The 25,872-nt window shown below is 38.9% G+C and overlaps 1 protein-coding gene across 1 annotated transcript in view; it reads right to left on the minus strand.

Annotated features, from left to right (window-relative positions):
• The window catches only part of schip1 (schwannomin interacting protein 1), an 842,409-nt gene that overhangs the window by 814,617 nt on the left and 1,920 nt on the right, over positions 1–25,872 (minus strand). The window lies entirely within an intron of this gene.

The following is a 25,872-nucleotide window of genomic DNA, read 5'->3' on the forward strand; positions in this document are numbered from 1 at the left end:
CATTCAACACTATCTTAATTCATATCAGCCCTGGTCACCCTTAGTGATGAATAAAGGAATGTGGTAATACTTACCTGACTAAGGATAAGCAATGTGCGTGTGCACGTAAGGATATCACAGCACAACCAATATGCATCTTGAAAAACAGACATGTTTTCACATACAGAGTCCCACATCAATTTTCAAGTCAGACTAACATCCTTGATGTGGTTAGAAATGTATATATACACATACACACACATGACTTCTACCTACTCATGGCAGACTGCTACACAAGGTCTCATGGGATCCGGGTGAGCTGGCGACATGAATACAAAACTGACGTGAGAGTCTTGCAAAGACCAGTTGATTAGAGTGCAGGACAGGTATGTTCCTGTGAAAACGAAGGACAGGAATGGCAGGATTCGGGAACTTTGGATGACAGGGAAATTATCAGCTTAGTCAAAAAAAAGAAACATACCCAAGGTCTCGGCAACTAATAACATGCAAAAGCCTTCAAGAATATAAACAAAGTAGGAATGAGCTCAAACATGTAATTAGGAGGATTAAAATTGTTTTAGAAATGTTAATTAGAATCTCAAGGCATTTTATACATATATTAGGAATAAGAGGGTAGCTAGAAAAGAGTAAGCCCACCAAAAATAAAGGAGGGAGGTTATGTGTGGACCCAGAGGAAATGGATGAGATCCTTAATGAGTATTTTGCATCAATATTTACCAAAGACAGGGATGTGAGGGATGTTGAGGTTAGGGAAAGCTGTGAGAATTCTCTCAACATAATGAAGGAGGAATTGTTGGATGTCCTGGAAATACATTAAGGTATACAAGTTCCCAGGATCTATCCCAGATTACTGAGGGAAGCAAGGGACGAAGTAGCTGGGGCCTTAACAGATATCTTTGTATCCTGTTGGGCCTCGGGCAAGACTCTAGAGGACTGGAGAATGGCCAATGTTGTTCCTTTGCTTAAGAAGGGAAACAGAGATAATCCTGGGAATTACAACCTGGTGAGCCTGATGTCAGTGGTGGGGAAGCTATTGGAGAAGATACTGAGAGACAGGATTTATTCATATTTGGAAGTGTTAGTGATAGGCAGTATTTGTGCAGAGAAGCTCATGTCTCAATTTAATTGAGTTTTTTTGAGGAAGTGACAAGAATGATTGATGAGGTAACGGTAATGGAGTTGTCCACAAGGACTTTAGTCAGACATCTGATAAGAACCTCATGGCAGGTACAATGGGTAATAGTCTCATGGGATCTGAGGTGAGCTGGCTAGATGAGTACAAAACTGGCTTGGTCATAGAAGACAGAGTAATGGTGGAAGGATGCTTTTGAGAATGGAGATCAGTAACTAGTGATGTTCTGCAGGTATCGAAGATAAACAAAAGCACTGACTATTAAATATATGTTTACTCAAAACGTTTCCCTAATTTCTAACAAAGATCACTCAAGTGACTGACTTAGGTTTAAGATTTTAAGCTTAACACTGTAATAATAATTTTTTTAATAAGCTATTAATGACACAATGGCATCATGTTTAATCGGTCTCCTTGAGAATAATGCAGTAAAGCTTAATTTAATAAAACAACAGATACCATGCTCAAATCTTGCCAAAGTAGCAAAAATATTGTTGTTCTGGCACTATGCCGTCTGAAATTAACATGCTACTCAAATTTACAGTGTGAAAAATGATGTGTGTCATCAGCTAAGCCTTAGTTAACTACGGCTAAGACAGCACACAGTTGTATATTTGATTATTTAGCTCTATCCTATATGCCAGTTTAAGCCTGTAATATTACAGTTAATTGTATATGCTTAATAATTACAGTTAGCAAACATTACATTTATACAATAGTCCAAGAGATAAAACCATGGTTTTTAACTGCAGAAAGCTTTATTAGAAATAATGTACAAGACACAACTGTATTTTTTCCCATTATGCACACTGGACAGTTATAGCCCAATTATGCATTTCAGACACAGCAATTCAATCATTATAAATTCTATTTAATCATAGTGTGATTCATTTTAATGCTACGGCTGACTTTTACAGCACTGTATAATATTAGCTGATAATAATTACATTTAAATTGCGCAGAGGTGTACAAAGGATACATTAAACATTGCCCAAGTAGGTGCAATTAATGGTCATAATTTAACCAATGGTCAGCGTGGACATCACTTAATTCCATTTAAATAACTATTAGTTCAGAAAGGTTCTAAAATTAGAAAATAAAACAATATTTCAAATGCATGCACAAAGTATAAAAGTCATTGGGAAAAAGATTATTTACAATCATATGCAATAGTGATCAGTCATTAAAAGTGTTTATGATTCATATGGAACTAAATGTTTGCTCAGCAATCAATCATGGATAATGGCATTATTGGTTCACAATGAGAAGTCAAATCTTATCATAGCTGCTTTAGGTTTAATTGTTTTTAGTTGTTTTTTCAGTTTTAGATAAACCTCTTTCACCGTCACTATGGTGATACCATTTTCAGTATTACATTTAAAAGTGTTACTCTAATGAAGTTCATATAGGAGGAGCAATCAAAACAGTCATGTTTTTTGTGTCTAGTCACAACCTCCTTGTAGAAAACATAACAGGCAATAAGTGAGTTCACAAAGCAGCTTTTACACTGACTTTTTTACCTCACCAGTCCCAAGTCCAGGCATTCATACATCAAACGCCAACTGCATTTGTGTAGTGACATTAATGTGAGTAGCATTCAGAGATGTTTTGCAGAAAAGCAAAGGGAAAAAAACATCAAAATCATAAAAGCAGAAATTAGGTTACCTTAACAATGGATCTTTCAGAGATGAGATGTTAAGGTGGCTTATTTTAAAAATGGAATGGATAGAGGAGAGGTAAAAGTAATTCATGGAGAAATTCCAGACTCTAAGTACAAGTAATCCAATGCCCTTTTATCAAGCAGGAATTAAAGGAAGTGGAAGCACAAGACGTCACATCCAATAGAAGAGTAAAACACAGTGAAAGCTGCAAATCAAACAAGGAGACCTAGGGGTGGTGGTGCACATGTCCTTGAAAGTGGAGTCATAGGGAGTGAAAGTCATAGGTGAATGAAATAAGTCCCCTGAAGCTGGTCCTCATCACCAAGTCATCCTTCATTTAAATGTACTGACGCTTTGACACTTCTTCAGCTCACACAGGATACCTGATTCTTCTGTTCTTATCTGTCAGCCAGGGCCAACCTCATTCAACCAGATTAACAACCCCAAACAGGAAACTCATATGCTATGAGGTCCTCCTGGCTGACCTCGTTACAATCGCTACAATGAAGAATGCATTTGACACATGCTAAACTTGAGATTTACAAAGATGTTGCCAGGATTGGAGAGCTTGAGTTATTGGGAGAGGCTGAATAGGCTGGGTTTTTTCCCCTGGATCATCAGAGACTGAAGGGTGATCTTATAGAGGTTTATAAAATCATGAGGGGCAGGCATAGGGTGAATATCCAAGATTTTTTTTCCTAGGGTTGGGGAGTCCACAAAGACAGGGCATTGGTTTAAGGCGAGAACCTGAGGAGTTACTTTTTCCATGCAGAAGGTGGTGCGTGTATGGAATGAGCTGCCAAAGGAAGTGATGGGGGTGGGCACAATTACAATATTTAAATGGCATTTGGATGGATATGTGAATAGGAGTCATTTAGAGGCATATGGAGCATATGAGGGCAAATGGGACTGGATCAGACTGGGATATCTGGTAGGCATGGACAAGTTGGACTAAAGAGTCTGTTTCCGTGCTGTATGAATCCAAAAAGAAGAAATGCTGAAATATCCAGCAACTCAGACAACATCCACAGATTAACATTAAGTCATTTTACCAGAGTGTGTGTCGCATGAACCATAACATTTACAAAGAATAAGGCTGTGGAATTGGAGTGTTGTAGAAATCGGCAAAGGGTTAACAAAAGGTTCATGAAAAAGGGAAAAGAGTACCTGAACTAAGTGTTGATCACTTAGAAGTGGACAACTAGTGGCATAAATAGAAAAAAAAATGGTTTTGATCTCATCACCATTACAGGGACATGATGACAAGGTGAGCAGAATGGGGAAAAACATATTACAGGGGACATAACAATTTGAAAAGGCTAGGTAAATAGATAGACAGAGAGCCCTGATAATAATGGATGACATGGATTTCAGAGTTAAAGAATCATGGCTCAGAAGATCACGATGAGTAATATCAGCAAACGTGAAGATAAGAATAGCAAGGGCCAAAAGCACTGGTGAGAATATTTACAGGTAATACCATGGACAGAGCATTAACCAAGAAACTATTGGAATTGTAACAAAATGGTGTAATATTAATGCCAACTTACAGCTTCATATAGACTGAACCAATCAAATTACAAAGATGTCTAATAAGTCTGATGGAACCTGAGTTTGGAAATGTTTTGGTAGCAGTTTATTGGAGCAATATGTTGTTGAACCACTTAGGAATAAAACTGTTTTACATTTAGTATTCTGTAATGAGGCAGAGATAATTAATAATGACAATAGTAAAGGATCCACTGGGAAAGTACAAATAATATCTGGTGAGAATCAAAATATTCAATATATTAAATGTTAATTCAAATATCTAGTATTTCCATTGGGAAATACTGATCATAATATAATTAAATTCCACATTAAGATTGAAAATGACATTCTCCAATCACAGAAATGAACCTTAAAGTGAAACAGTGCCAATTACTTAAGTATGAGGTAAGAACTGGTTGAGTGGATAAATAAATAGTTATGAGAATCGACGTTTTGGGCATAAGCCCTTCTTCAGGAATGAGGAAAGTGTGTCCAGCAGGCTAAGATAAGCCTGCTGGACACACTTTCCTCATTCCTGAAGAAGGGCTTATGCCAGAAACGTCGATTCTCCTGTTCCCTGGATGCTGCCTGACCTGCTGCGCTTTTCCAGCAACACATTTTCAGCTCTGATCTCCAGCATCTGCAGCCCTCACTTTCTCCTAAATAAATAGTTATGGTGGCAAACAAACATTTAAACAATTCAAAATTTGATCATAAATATATTTCATTGAAAAACAAACCTCGTGAGAAAGATGCATCTGTCACTCACTGAGGAAGATAAGGATTCTATCAGATTAAGAGAGATGTAAAAGTTTCTGCTCCTACTTCTTATATTCATACAAGAATAGAATCTTCAACAGTCAGATTAGGCTGACTATTGTTGAATTTAATATCAGTCAATTGAGTAAAGGGACAACTGTAATCACAAATGTCTGTAGTGGCAAATATCCACAAAAAGCAAAATATTCTTAAAAAGCTAAAGTGTTAGGAAATATCTTGTTCAGTTTGGTGTATGGCAATACGATTGGTATAATATTTTGAACAAATAAACAGCATTCCTGGTCTGCCTGTCCTCAATCTTGGAGATCTGAACAGTTGGCAGCGTAATATTATAATAGTTCAATACCATGGGAAATACCTCATATGCTTTAGTTTTAATAATCTACTTTTTCATCATTTTAATTTCCATTTCTACAATCCCATTGAATGGGGGAAAAGGAGGTTATTTTGAATGCAAGGTTGAGGCTGAAACATTCTGAAATTCCAGTTAAAAGAAACTTTCAGAGATCCAAGATGGCAGCGACTCAGCAAGTCGGAGTCTACAGTGCTCCTCCCAAGGCCTAGGCAAAGTGGGCCACCCTCCCCCACCACACTCACCAAATCAATTAAAAATAGTTTTTACTTAATGTAATTAGTGGTTGAGTACTAAATTTATACAGTTCAGTTTCCTGTAAAAATGACTAGGGGGAAAGGAGCCCACAGCTCTCAGCAGGCAGGAGCCCCTCCCCCACCCTCTCCAGCTGCAGCAGAGGCGTCCGCAGCCGCCCCGGGGGACTTACCTACGGTGGCAAGCCTCGCGGAAATAATCTCCAAACTCGACGCGAAGATCGATGCTTTTATAGAAGAGTCCCGAAGTCGGTGGAATTCATTCTCGGCCGTGCTACAAAAGCACGGCCGAGACATCAAAGAAATTGAATGCCGAGTCGGAGGGGCAGAGCTAAAGGCCGTGACTTCCGAGGCCATTGCAGAATCAGCCGTGGATCGGGTCCGGACCTTAGAGAACCACATTGACGACCTCGAGAATCAAGGTCGTCGAAAAAATGTTTGTTTGCTGGGCCTTCCTGAATGGGAAGAAGAAGGCCAGATTACAAGGTTCCTCGAACAGTGGCTTCCACAGTTATTGAATCTGGAGGCTGGATCAGGCCAGGTAAGGGTGGAATGGGCCTACCGGGTTGCAATACGCGGGCCCGGCTCGAACCAGTGCCCCGCCCAGTCTTGTTCCGGCTGCAGAGCTATAAGGTGAGGCAGATGCTCTTGGAAGCCTCCAGAAATCTTGGGAAAGATCCACAAGCCATGACTCATAAAGGATCCAAGATTATGTTATTTCAGGACTTTTCTCCAGCTTTAGTTCGAAAGAGGAAGGCATTTGATGAAGCAAAGAAGTGTTTAAGGGATTTAAACATTCAATACTCCTTGCGCTACCCAGCTATACTACGCTTTAGCCATGAAGGGTCCGTGTTTAACTTCGGATCACCAAAGAAGGCCAAGGAACTTTTGGACTCTCTTAGACAAATTATAAGAGTTAATTGATGTTGTTTTGCCCTACCCCCACCCCGGTTTACCCCCCCTTTTTTTCCTTTCATTATCTTACTGTTTAATATTATCTCTGGAGGGTGGGAAGAAGGGCTTATTTATTCATCCTTTACTTAGCGATTTCCGTTCCCCCCTTTTAGGCCAGGGGGTCTAGTTAATGTAGATGGGGGGAAGGTGACTACCTTATCTTATTTTATCTTTGTCCTTGGGAGCAGGGTTGTTTTCCCCTGTTATTTTGTATTAATATATTTAATTATTATTTGCTGAGACTGTAATTTTATAGTCATACATGTTCATATATGGTATTAACATTACCAAACATATCTAGGTGTTAGTGTGGGTGGGGGGGTTGGGGGAATAGGGTACTCACTGTTAGTTCTAGTTCAATAGTTATACTTGAATTTTCTTTATCCTATCGTGGGGTGCCTGGGTCAAGGGTGGAGCGCTGGTTGGGAGAGGTTATGATGGTTTTTTTGGAAAGGAAGTGATGCCCCCTGGGAATAAGGGGGAAGATCTCCATTTAAATACATTTTATACTTTTTTTTACTATTTAGAATTTTTTTATTATATTGATCTGAATGTACTAAAGTTTATTTTTGTGAATTTTATATGCTCTATGCTCGGGATGATTTGGATAAATACGATTCGGAGATGCCGGTTCTCAAGGATGCCCTCACAAGAATGGGGTACGATGTTCAACTCATCGACCGCCAGTTCCGACGTGCCACAGCAAGGAACCGTAATGACTTCCTCAGGAGACAGACACGGGCTGCAACTGACAGGGTACCCTTCGTTGTTCAGTACTTCCCAGGGGCTGAAAAATTACGCCATGTTCTTCGTGACCTGCAACACATTATCAATGAGGATGAGCACCTCACCAAGACCTTCCCCACACCTCCACTACTTGCCTTTAAACAACCGCCAAACCTCAAACAGATCATTGTTAGTAGCAAACTGCTCGGCTCTCAGGACAACTCCATACAACCCTGTCACGGTGGACGCTGCAAAACGTGTCCGATTGTGGACATAGGTACCACTATTACGCGTGGGAACACCTTCCATCGTGTACATGGCAGGTACTCATGTGACTCAGCCAACATTGTCTATCTTATACGTTGCAGGCAGGGATGCCCGGAGGCATGGTACATTGGGGAAACCGAGCAAAGGCTACGACAACGGATGAATGGGCACCGCACAACAATCAACAGACAGGAGGGTTCCCTCCCAGTTGGGAAACACTTCAGTGGTCCAGGACCTTCGGGTGACCATCCTCCAAGGTGGACTTCGGGACAGGCAGCAGAGGAAAGTGACCGAGCAGAGGCTGATAGCTAAGTTCGGTACCCATAGGGAGGGCCTCAACCGGGACCTTGGGTTCATGTCACATTACAGGTGATCACCATTGCACTACACACACACACACACACAGATATTCCTACACACACACACACTCTCACATACACACGGACACAGATACACACAGACGCGCACACAGACACCCACACACACCCTTATAGACACACAGACTCCCACACATGCACCCCCTCACAGACTTAAGACACTCTGCACTCACTACACACACACACACACACACACACTTTCTCACACTCACAACCCCCACCCCAGGCAGACACACACAGACAGACAAAGACCCACAGGCACACATATATTTTGTGTGGTTAATTTTTTTGGTACTTTCAGAGTTACATTGCACTTTGCTCAAAAACCACATACATTCATGTAGAACTCTGAACTCAAAAACTGCATGAATTTATGTAAAACTCTGTTATTTCACTTTTTAGATTGGAATCAATCTAAACATCAGGTCATAGACAGAGAACACAGGGGGCTAATACCTTCAACATATTGTCTAGCTATCACCATTATTAACAGCTAACCCGAGAATGCAACTTTAAAAAAAAAGGGTTTTGTGATTTACACATGAAAGAAATGAAAATATCACTGTATTCTAACAGATGAAAGGCTTAACAGACAATCAATTCTTCAATGTATAATTTCAGTTACATCACACTGCAAATTTTTGCTATAAATTCTGTGTTACGATCGAGCCCTCCACAATCACCTGATGAAGGAGCGTCGCTCTGAAAGCTAGTGTGCTTTCAATTAAACCTGTTGGACTATAACCTGGTGTTGTGTGATTTTTAACTGGATAAATACGGGTTTTGCTGTGATCTGATGTTACCACATTCCGAGCATGTATATCACTGCTCAATTTATGTGTTATCTGTTGGATTTTTTTTTCTCTTGAATAATGTAAGAATTTTAATGATACACTCTGGTTAGTTGTAAGTTAGATGAGTAGTTAGTTGAGTTTTGTCTTTTTTTTCTCTTGGTATTTCTGTTTTCTTGTTTGATAGATTTTGGTTATCATTTATTTAAGATTTAACTGTATATCAATGTTTATACTTGGGTTTTTTTTAGTTTTCTTTTGTAAACTTGTGGAAAAAAAATTAAAAAAAAGAAACTTTCAATCATTTCACAAATAATTATGCTTCATTGAAAAAGGGTACACTGTCCATTAAAAACTCAAATGGTGTACAAATCCATGATATCACCGCAAAGGTGATTGTTTGGTAAGGAAGAAAATGCGTTGTATTAAGAAGTGAATTCACATAGCTCTTCTTACAGCTGTGGCAACTGTATCAACGAACAGTTTATATGTTAATGAGTTAGGCACTGACAATGTGCTTACATAATAACTGTGAGCAATACTTAATTCATTTTTATGATTTCAGGCTTCCATCCAAACATCCAGATTTGTTATCATTGGGATGGCCAATTGTTTAGCCCCAGCATGAGGTGGCTGCTGAGGACCCAGTTTTGCAGAAAGTAAAGTGGAACAGCAGGGAGGTGTTACTGACAGCTCTACAGGGAATTGGATAAATTGAAAATTTCAAGGGACAACCCTCCAGTTTGTCACATTTCAGTACTGCAATTTAAGATGGTGGTTAATGGATTTCAGGTCGGAATGTTGAATATCAATTATCACAAATTTTTAAATCATGGATTGTCCAGATCAATAGAGTTAAAATTTTAAGTCAATACTCTTTACACCTGGGTCAAAACAAAGTCAGAAGTCACATGATACCAAGTTACAGTCCAACAGTTTTATTTGAAATCACAAGCTTTTGGAGTACAGACCCTTCATCTCAATTCACCTAACAGAGGGTCTGCACTCCAAAAGCTTGTGATTCCAAATAAACATTGTTGTGGTTCTGTTCACCGAGCTGGGAATTTGTGTTGCAGACATTTCGTCCCCTGTCTAGGTGACATCGTCACTGACGATGTCACCTAGACAGGGGACGAAACGTCTGCAACACAAATTCCCAGCTTGGCAAACAGAACCATACCAACGAGCATCCGAGCTACAAATCTTCTCACAAACTCCAAATAAACCTGTTGGACCATAATCTGGTGTCATGTGACTTCTGACTTTGTCCACCCCAGTCTAACACGGGCACCTCCACATCTTGGGTCAAAACCATGTTAGATAAAAAATACAAACTGTATCAGTTTAGAGCACTCAATTGGAAACTTCTCTGTTCATTATACGGATCACAATCATCGAGGTCCTTGTATATACTTGAGGCCAAGATAGATAAATTCTTTATCTGTACAGGAATCAGTCAGGAGAAATGTAGGAACGTGGACACAATGAGAGTTGAAGCAACCATGATTCTAAAGAGTAATACAGCAGGCTCAAGGAGCTAACTGGTCTACTCCTGTTCCTTTTTCTTATCGTCTTATAGGCGAAAGTAAAAGTAGCTAATGTCCAGCCAACAAGTCAGCTTCTCCAGTCATTTTGTTGAAGATGAATAAATGCTTTCATATTCAGCTATTCATATCTAGTCTCACTCCATGAGTCTTCTGTGTATTCGCCATCTTAATCTAAATTTGGACAAATGTTTGAGAGTTTGGTACTGTGGAACTCAAGCAAAGGAGAAAGTGAGGGCTGCAGATGCTGGAGATCAGAGCTGAAAATGTGTTGCTGGAAAAGCGCAGCAGGTCAGGCAGCATCCAAGGAACAGAAGAATCGACGTTTCGGGCATAAGCCCTTCCCTTATGCCCGAAATGTCGATTCTCCTGTTCCTAGGATGCTGCCTGACCTGCTGCGCTTTTCCAGCAACACATTTTCAGAACTCAAGCAAAGCACAAAATTTGGAAGCTTTTCTTGCATTCTAAACAATCATGTTGTGAAAATCAAGAGGAAGAAGTGTAAATTGATGGTTTAATCCAGATGTATTTCAAACCTCTTCAAATAACCTTCAAAAGTTAGCAAATGATGATGTCAAATCCCCAGAATCATGAAGTTAAAATTCTTAAAGGTCATTGATTTGCTCCAAAAAGCCTCAGAAAAGTGGAATTTTGGAATTTCACATTCTTGGCCAACGTTTTAATGACAGACCTCGGAAGAATCTCAGCTCAGTTTTTGAAAGTTAATTTGGCAATCTTTGACACAATTTGTCCAAAGCTTTTCTGAAGTACTTCCCTGTGAAAAAGTTAGATATTTTGTCAACTCCAAGAAAAAAATCTTCAAGCATTTCAAATGTAGATAAATAGGTAAATAAATATAATTTTTTTTTAAAATAGTAAAAAGTATAAAATTAATTTATTGTCTAATATGGACATTTTTTGAAGATGAAAAGAAACCAATCATAGACCTCATGCTTTGCCTATTTAAGGTACCTGCCTGTAAATGATATTTCCCGATGTAAAACATCAAAGGGGCAATTTTACAAGCTATCACTCCAGATAGATGCTTGGCTGCAAGGAGTAAATAACACAAAATAACACATAATTATCCACCCACTGTGCAGGCCAGAATTACAATGTGTAAATCTTGTTGGTTTCTGCTTCTTTCCATTGGGCTTGTTGGTTTTAAAGGGAAAGGCCAAATAATCTGGTCTCTTTGGTCACCAGTCCTAAAATGTACTTATGTGCATTGGTATCAATTTTGCATCTGACAACACTCTCATAAAGTACCTTGTGACATTTTGCTAATTTAAAGAAATATTAAAAAATGCAAACTGCTTTTGTTAGCAGGCAAAAAGCTTTCCTTTGTTATTTATTAAGGAAACACTATCCAGAGATAAACATGCCTTGCCATGATGCACTTTGTCACATGACACTCCTGTCATGAAGTAGCAATTCCTGTACAATACTGGGAGCAGAACCTGTAGAAAGTCTGTTCATCTTTTTCAAAAGAAAAATTAGATTTCAGCCAGAAGTAATATCTACAGGGACACAATTATAAAAAGTGGAGAAATTCAATTATGAAGCATGGTAAAAGCAATGAAACAAACTGCTTGTTACCAGATGGTAAGTAGTCGAGTACAATGCACAGAAAACAACTACAGAAAAGCTGTCATATGCAACTCTACTGTTGCTGCTCAAGTTCCAGTTCACAAATCTTGACAGCAGTGACAATTATCCCATCTTCCAATAAAAAAATAGCAATTGTCAGTTATCCCTGAAGGCTGTCGTTTAAAGATATGCAGGTTTTATGAAGTGTATTGTGTTCAGTATTTCATGAATGATCACAGTAGATACAAAATCATTCTATCTTCAAATAATGTTCATGATGAACCACTTATCCACTTCCAATTATCTAACAAATAAATTACGCATAATCACAGTGGCATGAAGAAGCCAGAGTTATCAATGGTACAATACATTCCAATTTTCTTAAGCTATACACTTACACAAATGAAATATTCAAATCAAAATTCACAACCTTCAGCCAAACAAACATTTCAACTGAAGGCTGATGTACAGATACAAGATTTGCAGCTGGACTTCCACAGAGAGGGTTGATATGTTGAGTCAGAAACCTTATCTTGCTTTGTGGTGGTGGGGACAGAATTGAGTTGGGCCCACAACCTTCAGAGGCAGATCCAAGACAACAAAAGGTGGTGGACAGGACAGTGGAGTCAGAAAGCTAAAATACCCACCTCCTTTACTGGGACATTAGACCAACTGCAGTGATGAGTGTCAAGCCCTCAAACCCTCAACTCACTGCCCACACTCTCCCACTCATCTTCTTACTTCTCCCTACCTCCCACAGTCACTCACGCACTGTTCACCATGAACCGACCTCAGGAGCTGAGCAAGAGGCAGTTGCAAAATGGCAATGTTACTGCCCAATTAATCCAGACAATGGCAATGCTCTGGGGATATGGGTTCAAATCCCACCATGGCAGATGGTAAGATTTGAATTCAATAAATAAACTGGGAGAAATGCTGGCCTAATGATGACATCACTGTCAACTGTCATAAAAAAATCTGATCCACTAATGCCCCGTAAGGAAGGAAATCTGCCATCCTTACCTGGTCTGAGCTACATGTGACTCCAGACCTACAGTATTGCCACTGACTCTTAATTTCCTTTTCGGCAATTAGTGATGAGCAATAAATGCTGGCCTCGCCAGTGATGCCCAATTCCCTTGAATGACTAGAAATCACTAATAATGGGCTCAACTATCAAAGCAAACAATTATAGCTCAGAGACAATGAAAACTACTGTAACTGCTTCTCCTGAGCTACACCAACTGGCCTGTCAACCAAATGTCTCCAGGTGCCTGATATCGTTCTTGAAATTGGATACGCATTTAGGTGTAGTGATCCTCCATGGTTCGAGTCTCCTGTGAAATGTTATGAATGATATATTCTTACAGAAAGAGTCCTACTCCAGAAAGATTGCAGAGGTTGGGAAAGGCGGGAATTTGAATGTCCACCCTGCTTTGCAAGGGAAGATGGTGTTGTTATGTGTAGGAAAGCACCCTTATCCTGCCTCAAACTTGCCAGACTTGTCATTTTTAAATGACTCCAAACTAATGAAAATCCTGCCTTGGTTTCTTTCTGAAACATGCATGAGTAATTTCAGAACGGTGCAAGACAGAGCATGAGCAATCATAATTCCATCATTTGCCTCCAAACATTACCAGTGTGTACAAGACCAAACCAAAAGGTCACAATTTATATAGTGTGTACAATAACACATCAAAACAAAAATAAATGGCTGCAACTTCATTTTCTGCATCTGACTGAAAATTTAATCTACTGAGCTTTTCTAGTTTATTGAATAGAAACTTGTATTGCACTACAGCTCTGTAATCAGTGATGATATCCTTTGACATATTTCAAAATAACTTCTGACACATTTCTCCAGGCATCTGTTCTGACAAACTATTTATTGTAGGAAAATGTACACTTATTTCAAAGTAGTAACAAATAAAGAGCTCTTTTAATAAAACAATGCCAAGCACAAGGCAAAATGCTGTACCATGATTCCCATTTATATTCTACACTCATGGATCCAAATCAACAGAACAAAGCAAAATATTCCAAAAGCACTGAGGAAAAAAGATTTAAATGCTGCAAATCAAGCAAAGATTTTATCCCAGCAGGTTTTACATCAATAATTCAGGTAATGCATACAATTTTGAGCAGAGATTTCTGAAGTATCATCTAAATTTTGGACTGAGGACTTTCAAATAAAATCAGAGAGCTGACTCAATAAGTATTCCATAATGAATCAAGTATAGACAAATAATGTTACAATAAAATTAAAATTAAAGCAGACATAAATATAGTAGAGCAAGAATAGATCTACTCTATAAACAATTGTCTGACATTTAGTATGTCAATCAGTGCTTTTACATGTAAAGCTTACCTCTATGCTCAAATAATATATTCATCCCAAAGCAATACACAAATATTAACTAGACAAAACGTATTGCCTGAAATATCATTGAACCAGGGTGAAAACCAACAGTGAATAAAATTAGCTATCAGTGACTAATAAACAAATAACAAGGGAAATAAGAGGAAGCAATAAATGTGTGTAATCTGACCACTTTCTTTAGGAACATGCATTCTAATTAACATAACATTAATGAAATTGTCATAACAAAAACAGGAAGGTGGATTATTATCTGACTGGCAATAGATTGAAAGGTGGGGGAGGAGGGGAAAAACAGAGGTGCAACATGACATGGGTATCTTTGCATACCACTTGCTGAAAGTAAGTAGGGCAAGTGAATAGCAAATGGAAGGTTGGACTTCATAGCAAAAGGATGGGATGGAAGTGCAGGAGCAGGAATGACTTGTTGTACTTGTATAGGGTCTTAGTGAGACCACACCTGGAGGAGTGTGTGCAGTTTTGGTCTCATTACCCAAGGAAGGATTTTCGGGCTGTGGAGGAAATGTAACCAAGGTGTATCAGTCTGATTCCTGGAATGTAGGATGAGCATATGAAGAGACACCAGATTGATTAGGACTATATTCAAGTGTGTTCAGAAGAATGAGATGGGATCTCAAAGAAACCTATAAAGGTCTAACAGGACTAGACAGGGTAAACACAGGCAGGATGTTCCCTATGATCAAGAGTCCAGAACCAGGGGTCACACTCTAAGGACACAGGTGGGCCATTCACAACTGCAATGAGGACAGACAGGTTTGCTACATTTTGAGAAAGTGACAGACGGTTCAAGATTGGGGAGCCAGTCATAGTAATACCAGGTGTCATTCCAACATAAAACGGGTCAGTGGGACAAAAGGTAATTCAGAAACTTGGAAGGGAGTACCTTTGATGTTACAAGTGGTACAGAAAATAGCAATGCAGAATCTATGTATTGAATACGGCCAGCACCTCGACATTGTGAGTTGACAAAGCAAGATGCAATGATGCCAAGGACAATTGGGCAGCCGTCTACCCAGAAGGCTCTCTAGAATGTTGGTCACTCACATGTATGATCTCATCACCAAAGACATTGGACTTTGTAGCACTGGTCACCATGCCCTGCCATCAGTCACCAAATTCAGTGTGGCTTCAAACTTCTTCACTTCAGGTTCTTCACTTCAAGGTTTGTACGTGGATCTTAGTTTTATCGTAAAAAGAGCTGAACATTACTGCACCTCACAGGGTCACCGGGCAAATTTGTCAAAATTGGCTAGACAGCTTCATTCACTGATAGACATGACCTGAACTGTGTTTCATCTCCACCACTGCATTCTCTCAGCCACAGAACACCACTGATTCCAGCCATGTGGCCACCAGGCCAACTCACAGCTAGCCAGTCAGGTACCTTAATAGGAAGGCCTTCCACTCACACACTTCCTTGTCTGCAAGTGTTTGCTTTTCTGACATCTGCCATTAGACATCTATAGACATACATTCACATAATCTTTCCAGCCCTGAAGCTGTTAGTGTCCATCATCACCTATCTGCAAGAGTCTCAGTGATTGTGGGGCGTCTGCTGTGGTTTCTATAACCTGGCCTTCCAGGCAGGTGTGGGCCTTTTTGATTGAGAGATCCTGGAAGGAGATCCATAAAGAGCGAGAGATAAGAGGCTGAACTGGGGGTGGAGACAGAGATGAAACTGAATGAGGAAGCACCTCTGCTGCATGATGAGGTGATCTCCAACTGTCACTTTTCAGGAAGGAAATTCATTTCCAGGATTAGCTCCACATCAGCACTGACACCCTGTCATGGATCCCAGATCTCCAGCTCTGCTATGACATCTCATTTCTCTCTGGTGCAACAGAAGGCTATGACACAAATCCTCAGGGCAACCAACAATCTCGGTGATGTCGGGGGTATAGAGAGAAATCTTACATTTCTCTGCTCTCTGTGCCTACCCACACTGACTCTAAGTGAAGAGGAAAATTACTTCAATATCAATTTAGGGTTTACCCAAGAAAATCCGAATATTCAGTGCTTCACTGGAGTCAAGGTTCTCAGCCAAAAATAAATACAGCCCATGTTTTCCACCTCTGTGACTCAACTTGTCATCTCTGTTAATTAATCCTATTCTCTCCATGTTGCCATTTCTTACTCTGATTTTTCTTCTGTTTTTCTCCCTGTTTCTTTCTCTTTGTTTTTTGGTGGGTGGGGGATGAAATGATGTGATGAAACATCAGCTTCAAACTTCAAATTGAGGATTTTGGCAGAAACGCTCTCCACTACCCCCAAAACCATCCTTCTAACCCTCTTTTCTCGTTCCTCAAACTTTCCCAACTACTTCACACCTATTACATGCCCTCCATCTCTTTCCAAATCTGCTTTTCACCAACTCACTCTTGTCATAATGCAGCTCCAGTCCTATTTGAATGAACCAATCTAGTCCTGTATCCTTGTCCTGCTATTTGTCAGATTACTTTTAAGTGGCCACCTACTCCTGCCTCACTTGCATTTGCTTTCAATTTCAGATGCACATGGAGATAGTAAAGACTCGTCACCCTGCCTTACCTCCTTTGTTGTCTCCCTTGAAATTTCCTTGTTCTTATTTAAAAATCACTTCAGCCCCTCTCATGCTGTCAGTACAATGACTCCAACATCACCAAATCATCAACCAATCTAGCCACAGTGCCAGATAGGATGGAAAGTGGCATTAAAGCGATGCCAAAGTATCAACACGTTGAGTGTGAAGTGCAAGAATATTCTACAATATGCAGTGTTATTTTTACAATCAAGTGAATGGAAAATTGAGTATTTGCTCAAAACCCAATTTTTCAAATGTCACAAGGAGTAAGAGCTTTTTGTTTTGTACCTCTTGAACTCTGCACGAGACTGTTACCAGATTAAAAACTATTACTGCTAACAAATTAGTTTCCTCAACAGCCTCTTTGACATTGGCATCAGCAGTCAATGCACCCAGTGTCAAAATGCAAAGTGATTACATTATTTACAAATCGGTTCACAGTCCTGCCCACAGTGAATTAATCCATTTCAACATCTATTATTCAATACCTTCCAAATAGTCTTCCAAGTAGACCCAATTTCAGAAAATGCCACGAAAATAAAAGGCAAAGTGTGAGCGCTTGAATGTAAAAAACAAATCTGTGTTGCATAACCATCTTTTAGGAAAAGGTATTGTTTAACTGTTGTTTTCTACATGAAAACAACCCACAGTACTTCCAGTGGCGTGGAGAGAAGAAATCCTGGTTCCCCCATTCCCATCGCTTCACTGTCTTATTTTTGAGATAACTTGCTCAGGACAGCTTCAACCTGTGTTGCTGGTTACGTTTAAACATATACAGTATATAGTTTCTAAACTGTAACACTGTTTGCTATAGCAATGTTGAAGTTATTGCTCAGAGGACTTCATAAAAATGTGCTGAAATGCCCCTGCTGGAATAAAAAGAAACAGCTTTTTGGGGGAAAGAAGCAAGATCTAGTTATTATTTCAGACTAATTTTATGCCTTTTATGCCAATTCTTTTATATTATTGCTAATGCCAGCAAATTATGTGATTCATATCACTGTCATACCCCTTGCTAAATAAAATCTTCCTTTACATGGAGAGAAACTGAATCTGATGAGAGGATAGCTATTGTGAATGGATAATTACATTAAATTACTTTCTTACTTACTGTTCACCTTGGCAAAATAAAGTCATTTACTCACCAAGTAGAAATGAATTCAGATGTGATAGTCTACAGCTTTTGACAATGAGTGGAGGCACGTGTCTATGCAGCAGGTAAAAGCAATTACAAGTCAGGTTACGCTTCTGAAAGTTTACTTGAACGTTACAAAAAGGCTGGACATCCATTTGAAATCACAGGGAGCTTGGACTCACTAATGCAATCCCACAGCAGTCAGAGACCATTCAATGGACTAAACTTTATCAGCCCTTTAGAGATGGGTTAAGAGGTGGAAGTGGACATAACGGAGTGACAAAGAGTCATGAAAGAAGACCCACAACTTACCTTCACCACAGGAGATTATTGATTATGAGAATGGCAGCAGCCAATTAAAGTAACAAATTTGCCAATTAACAGTTATTTTCCACCTCACCAGCATTTCAACTGTCATCCAGTGCTTAGGGAGATTGCCCAGATATGGTGAGATGGCCACCCAGCTTGTTCTTGGTGAAGGATGTGTGGAGAACAAGTCATGGTGGGGAAATAAGAACATCCTTTATGTTCACTCCAAAGTTCATGGCAAGGTCCCTAGATGGGAATGGTACCCCTCCAAAGTCGACGCTGTCACTGGAAGATTTGCCCATCTGATCACCAAGACCTACTTACTAATCCCAAACATCCCTGCTCCTTCAAGGCTGGACTATTTTGAAACATCCTCTTCTTTTCTCAACATCCTTTGCAGTGGTTACTTCTACTATTAGCACCATCAATGCGACTGTGCTTCTTGTCCTCTGGCAAGAACAGTAGTGCAGAGAGGCCAGCTACTGTCCTAGTAATTGGCCACTACCATTAACATCCTCTATCCCACTGTCTGATCCTGCCACCTGACCATTTAGGTTTTGAATCCACTTTCAAATATTGCTGACAGGTCAATATTCCTTTGTGTAAGATCCAGCCTAATAGCTGAGGAGATGGTCCCATGATGAGTTTAACAAGCTTTGCAGTTCGACAACCTTCTGTGCTTAATTAACTAACTTCTCTCAATGTCCCTAAGTTAAGGAGGAAAAATCAAGCCAGGGATCCAGCATTGTGATAATAGACATTTAAGTCAGCTCCCAAAGAATGGCCAGTGCCAGTTAAGCCATTAACCATAAAGAGATGGATAAATCATACTTTAATGAAAGAAGAGAAAGATGGGTGAATATTAAAATACTCTTCCAGATAAACAAATGCGTCACATCCTAGTTAATGGAACAATACAATCTCATTAAGTAAAGAGTGGGAAATTCTTCCCACGCAAATATTGAGTTCCTCGATTTGGAACAAAATGCTTACAAATGTTGAACTTAGCAACATGCTTTCATTAAAAGCTTTCAGTCTACTGAAGAATTTCGCTCTATGCTGAAAGCCAACATGATTCACTGTAATTATGTGCCAGAAAAAGTTTAAACAGTACCTTAGCACTATCGTGCCTAAATATATTCATCATCGGCTCCAGTTGGCCAAAATGAATATGCTGAACGCTTCAAGGAATCAGGATCTTTGCGAATAGATTTCATTTGGCCCTTTAAAATGTATATAATGCCATGAGTGCAGAATTATGTGATCCCTTAAAATGTAAACATCGGTCTTAAATGCTATCTTTGCTCCACTTTCTGTTCAGAACCTGCAAATCTGAAGAAGATCCAGTACGCTATGTATTATTAGCAGCACAGTTTCTTGGGTGACTTGACAGAGATTTTGAATAAGGTACAGTTTGAACACATTTTAGTTAACTTCCCTCTGCCCCAAAACATCAATGCAGCCAGGAAGCAGTAAAGTAAATGCTAACAAACAGCTGCTGATGAAATTCCCAGAGCAGCACTTTTTAAGAACAAAGATGCAACAGGAGGGATGAATATTAAGCATCTGGAGCACTGTTCAGGCTCTGTAAAGGCATTGGAGTGCTCAGCCTTCATTGGCATGTTGTCAAGATTTTTATGAGCTTCATACATGACAGATGTGCTCTCAGTGCCTTTACTATCCAATACCAACATTCTGTCAAATGATAGCAAGATCGCTGTAACAATTATTGAGTAGGTATCAACAGCCTACGTAATGTGCTCAGAGGTTCAGTGCTATAGGAGCTCAATGTATATTAGTCACATCACTTTTATACTCAGTAACTGTTCTTCCCCAAAATGTTCCTAAAATTCGAATATAACTGAGTTCCTCTTATTTACATGAAGATTATGTGAAACATGCTGTTATTTTTGTACTTCAAAGGCAATCGATAGCTGACTCAAAATAAAAAGAACCTTTCAGTGGGATTTTCTGCAATGATATAGCTTTAACCTGGAATCATTAACGAATATACCCAGGGTAAGCCTCTATCAAAAATGTGTATCTTCAGATGTTTTAAAATAAGTAGCATATTGTGCCACATTTCACAATATTCAATTTTTTTCAAAGGCTTAAGTTTTTTTTATAATTGAGATGCTATTACAATAAATTCAGATCACAAGAAATTAAATATACACTATGTATCTCATTTGGGAATGTTGATTAGATCCAATTGAAGTTACTTCAAGAAATGGTATTCTTCACATGCCACACTAGTCGAAACAAATCATTTGCATAATCAAATTCCTTGGGGAAAATTAGGTATTATGTTACAATAACTTCCTCTCACAGAGTGTAGCACAGTATCTTAACTGAATAGACATATAAGAGCAATGAGAGGTTTTTGAGTTAAGGTAGCAGGCTTGATGGGCAGAATTGTCATGCAGTAACAGAAGTCTAGGGAAATTCAGTTACCAGATTTTGGCTTCTCTTCTAGTTTGAAATCTAGTGTTGCAATCCAAAATGCAGACAAGATTCTCCTCCTCAAGCATAACATCAACAAGCTCCAAATATTTCCGAAACCACAAAGTAAATTTAGCCCATGAATTGGATTATCCACTTCAAAATTATCTGCTGAGGAACATTAAGAATTTAATTGAATTCTCAAAAACATTCACTCTGTTCATTAAATGCATGCAAAAACTAAACCAGTTTCTTGGTGCCTCATGTTCCAGATAGTAGGAGAAACACAGTAGTGTTCATATGAAATGTTGGTTACATAATTCTATCAGAACATACTTACCAAAACAGATTAAATTTTAAAAAACTACTTATCATATTCGCCTAAAATTACTTGAAACAACATAAGCCCATAAAGAAATACAATTGCTGGTAATTATCTGAGATCTTTAGCTCACACATTTCAGCATACTTACTACATGCTTCCAGCATCTGAATTGTTCACTAGCCTATAAGTGTATGGAACTCTCCGCATCACACTTTCTGGAATGAAGTTTACTATTAAAGGTTTTTTTGCCCAATGACGTATTAGTACTTACATTTTTCCAGCGAGGAAGACTTGTCTACCATTATCAAACACATGAATTTGAAAGTACATTCATAGATCAATGCAGAAAGACATTTTGCATGCAGTTTATCTCAAACACAAGATGGACTCAAAAATATTCATTCAATTATTATTTCTTATATTTCTTGGTCTTTTGCCCATTGATTCATCAATTGCATGCTTGATGTCTACCTGCCCTGCATTTAAAATGAGCTGTAAATAGCACAATGTTGTTTATTCTGGTTCTGGGAAGCAAAGATATGCAATTTCTGTGGTTGAAGTCAGATTGAGATCAAAACCATTCCTGTTCAGACACATGTAAATAAGTCCATTTCACTCCTGCTTTCTAGTCTACTGCTTTCCCCCATTCACAGTTCTCAAGATAGTATATATGGAATGTTGGTACCATTCGTTGGATGCCCTCTGTCAGGGATAATGTACTACATCAATACCAGATAAATTCAGAATAACAGAAGACATGGCAAATAGGGGGTACTTGATAAAAGGGCTGAAAAAGATCAGAACTAATAAACTATACTCCAATAATACGAGATCCCAAAAGACTTAACAATTCTAGCCTAACAATGGATGTTAATCTTATTTCATTGCATGAATATAGGAAACTAATTTGAAGAAAATAAGTTCTTAGAACCAGATGTTTTAAAATTAGAATAGGACAAATATTTCTGACCTTCACCATTATTAAAAAATCTATAAACAAGAAGAATTAAAACAATGGCCAATCTCTTGGCATTCAAGATGTGAAATGTTAGCACTGTTTGTAAGCATGAACAGGGAATCACAGCACAGCTTATTCATGCAGCAATGGACTGTTCCACTGGTTATTCAGATTCAGGATTTTCTTGTTGCAATGATTTCTGCCCTCCTATAACAACAGGTTCAAAACAGAGACTGTATGCTTCCTCAAAGAGGAACACTGTGAACTCTTTCAGGCCTGTTGGATATACCCCTGAGCTGCTAATCAACTGCTATCTTGGCAAAAAACCTTAAAACACATCTCTTCTTTAAACCAGGAATCATGGATGGCAGCTGAATAAAAGGAGGATTATTATTTTCTTTTAAATAACTGGTGAAAACAATCATAATAATATAGGAAAGACAATCTTTACAGTCAAATTTCACTAACCTACAATACAACAAGGATAAAAATAATTTGAAAGACATTAAAAAAAAGAATTATTATTCAAGAAGGTGAATAGAAATACAGTTCTGATAAACAGCTAATCAGGCGAACGCAATTATAGCAAATTCTAAAATGTAATAGTTTAAATTATGAGAGTCATTTGGCACAATTAGAATACATGTAAAATGAAGTTATAAAATTGTCAATTTGCATCTTGACACAATTTGAATAAAATGAGATATCATAAAAAAATTTAAAGTAACACCAACCAGAAAACAAGGGTACAAACTATTTTATAACCTTTGGCATTTTTGTGCAAGATTACATTAAAATGAGATTCAGCTCAGCTAAACTGCACTGCATTGGAAAATAATAAATATAAATTTTGATCAAATTAAAATATTAATATATGAGAATTTTTTGCAGTTCATATTTCATTAGCCTTACAAAATTTAAATCCAAATGAAAATATTGCATATTAACTGACTAATGATATTTGTGCTAGCAATGAAAACCTTCACCAAATAAGCTTCCAATATCTGCATTAAGTATGTCCGGAAATGCTCAGACAGAGTGAAAAATGCTTTACTACACTTAACAACATGTCTTTACACACTTCCTAGAAGAGCACATTTGATTGTAGCAGAGGGAACTCCAATTCCTACATCAACCAATATACTCAACTGAATAGTGCTTAGCAAGGTTAAATTTTGTTGCAACAGTCAGATTATACTGTCAGCATGCATTTGGGGTTCCAGTTTTCTGAATAATCATTGTTTTTATAGCATTATCCATACCACGTTAAATATCACAAAGATGCCCAATCAATTTCTGAAGAAGGCAAAGAATTCAGCACGTCCACCAGATTATGCTGCAACCTCATGTGATAAATTACCCACCATCACATCATCAACCAGTCTAAAGAGATAACACATCATTAATCTACCATCAGCAAATCCATAGTATCTTGTGGAAACCTCATTTTTAAATTGTTTTTAAATGTAGATTTTTCATCTTTTATTCATGACACCTAAATGTTAATCTAGTTCCAAACCTTTAATATGCTCAGTGCACAAGTGATATTTCCAATTTGGTTGAAATTATGAACATTTTATGTGGAGGACCAAACTGGACAAAGATTAGTGGCTGTTCAAAAACATTCATGTATGGCAGCCATCACTCTGGGTTAGCTTATCTTTATAAATTTGGTTCCTAGACGTGAACTGACATAATATTAAATAATCACACCACCCAATGCTACAACAGTCTCCACTTTGCCGAATCATCTAACAATTAGGGAATCTAAATAAAATCATAAAACATGTACAAACTCCAGATCAAGCAAATATCCTTAAATATATACAAGGACACTGCCTCCATAGCACTCTGTGGCAAGGGCATTGAAAGATTCTCAACCCTCTGAGTAGAAATTCTTCCTCATCTCAATCTTAAATTCGCACCCTGTATTCTGAGACTTTATTCAGACACCAAAATTGGAGGTGTAGTGGACAGCAAAGAAGATTACCTCAGGTTACAACAGGATCTTGATCAGATGAGCCAATGGACTGAGGAGTGCAGATGGAGTTTAATTTAGATAAATGTGAGGTGCTGCATTTTGGGAAAGCAAACCTTAGCAGGACTTATACACTTTACGGCAAGGTCCTTGGGCATGTTGCTGAATGAAGAGACCTTGGAATGCAGATTCATAGCTCCTTGAAAGTGGAGTTGCAGGTAGATAGGATAGTGAAGAAGGTGTTTGGTATGCTTTCCTTTATTGGTCAGACCACTGAGTATAGGAGTTGGAAGGTCATGTTGCGGCTGGACAGGCCGTTGGTTAGGCCACTTTCAGAATATTGCGTGCAGTTCTGGTCTCCTTCTGATGTTGTGAAACTTGAAAGGATTCAGAAAAGATTTACAAGGATGTTGCCAGGGTTGGAGGATTTGAGCTGTAGGGAGAGGCTGAATAGGCTAGTGCTCTTTTATTTCTGGAGCGTCAAAGGTTGAGGGGTGACCTCATAGGGGTTTATAAAATCATGAGGGGCATGGATAGGATAAATAGACAAAGTCTTTTACCGGGGGGGGGGGGGGGGGGGGGGAGGGAGGTTCCAAAACTAGAGGGCATACGTTTAAGGGAAAGATATAAAAGGGACCTAAGGGGCAGCTTCCTCAAGGAGGATGGTGTGTATATGGAATGAGCTGCCAGAGGAAGTGGTGGAGGCTGGTACAATTGCAACTTTTAAAAGGCACCTGGATGGGTATATGAACAGGAAGGTTTTAGAGTGATATGAGCCAAGTGCTGGCAAATAGGAATACATTAGGTTGGGATATCTGGTCAGCATGGATGAGTTAGACCGAAGGGTCTGTTTCCGTGCTGTACATCTCCATGACTCTATGACTTTGCCCTCTGCTCATTGGCTCTCGTGTGAGGGGAAACATCCTCTCTGCATTTATCCTGTCAAACTCCTTAAGAATCCTATATGTTTAAAAAAAAATCACTTCTCATTCTTCTAAACTCCAATGAATAGAGTCCCAACTTGTTCAACCTTTATTCCGAAGACAATGCCTCCATATTGGGGATCATCTTAGCGAACCTTCTCTGAACTGCCTCCAATTAAATAATATCTTGCCTTAAACAAAGGGGACCAAAACTGCACACAGTAATCCAGATGTATTCCCACCAGCACCTTGTACAGTTCAGACTTCCCTACTCTCATACTCCAACCCCCTTGAAATAAAGATCTTCATTCCATTAGCCTTCCTGATTACTTACTGCACCTATGTGCTGACGTTCTGTGTTTCATGTGCAATTACCTCCACGTCCCATTGTGTTGCTGCTTTCTGCTGTTTTTCTCCATTTAAATAATACTCAGTTCTTTTGTTCTCCATTCCAAAATTAACAACTCCACATTTACCCACAAAAGGAAAAGATTAAAGAGAGGTAGGTCTGTTTTTTTTTGCGCTTTAGGCACCTAGAAGCACAGTAAGCCTCAGGCCAAGCATATTTCTTTGCTAAAGCCTATCACAGTGTCTTGTGGTGTAGTGGTCATTCCCCTGCATCTAAACCTGAAGCTCTAAGTCCCACTTCAGAAGCTGATGGTCAACTGTGTGTCTGCGGTGGAGGCTTGTAAGCTTTTTTTTCAGGCAATAAGAGTAGGAATGTCTCCTGGTCAGCCATGCTTGATGTAGAGTGGCATCTCTGAAGTTGCAGCCTCTGGTGACAGGAATATCAAGCTATGGAAACAAACATGCACACATGCTTTTTCTGCTTTATGTGCCCCTAGCCACAGGGAGAGAAGAGAGAAGAATGTCTTGCACAGGGGCA

Source organism: Chiloscyllium plagiosum, unplaced genomic scaffold, assembly GCF_037043375.1.
Source record: "Chiloscyllium plagiosum isolate Xiang-an unplaced genomic scaffold, Cpla_swu_hap1 HiC_scaffold_13, whole genome shotgun sequence".
Taxonomy (NCBI): Eukaryota; Metazoa; Chordata; class Chondrichthyes; order Orectolobiformes; family Hemiscylliidae; genus Chiloscyllium; species Chiloscyllium plagiosum.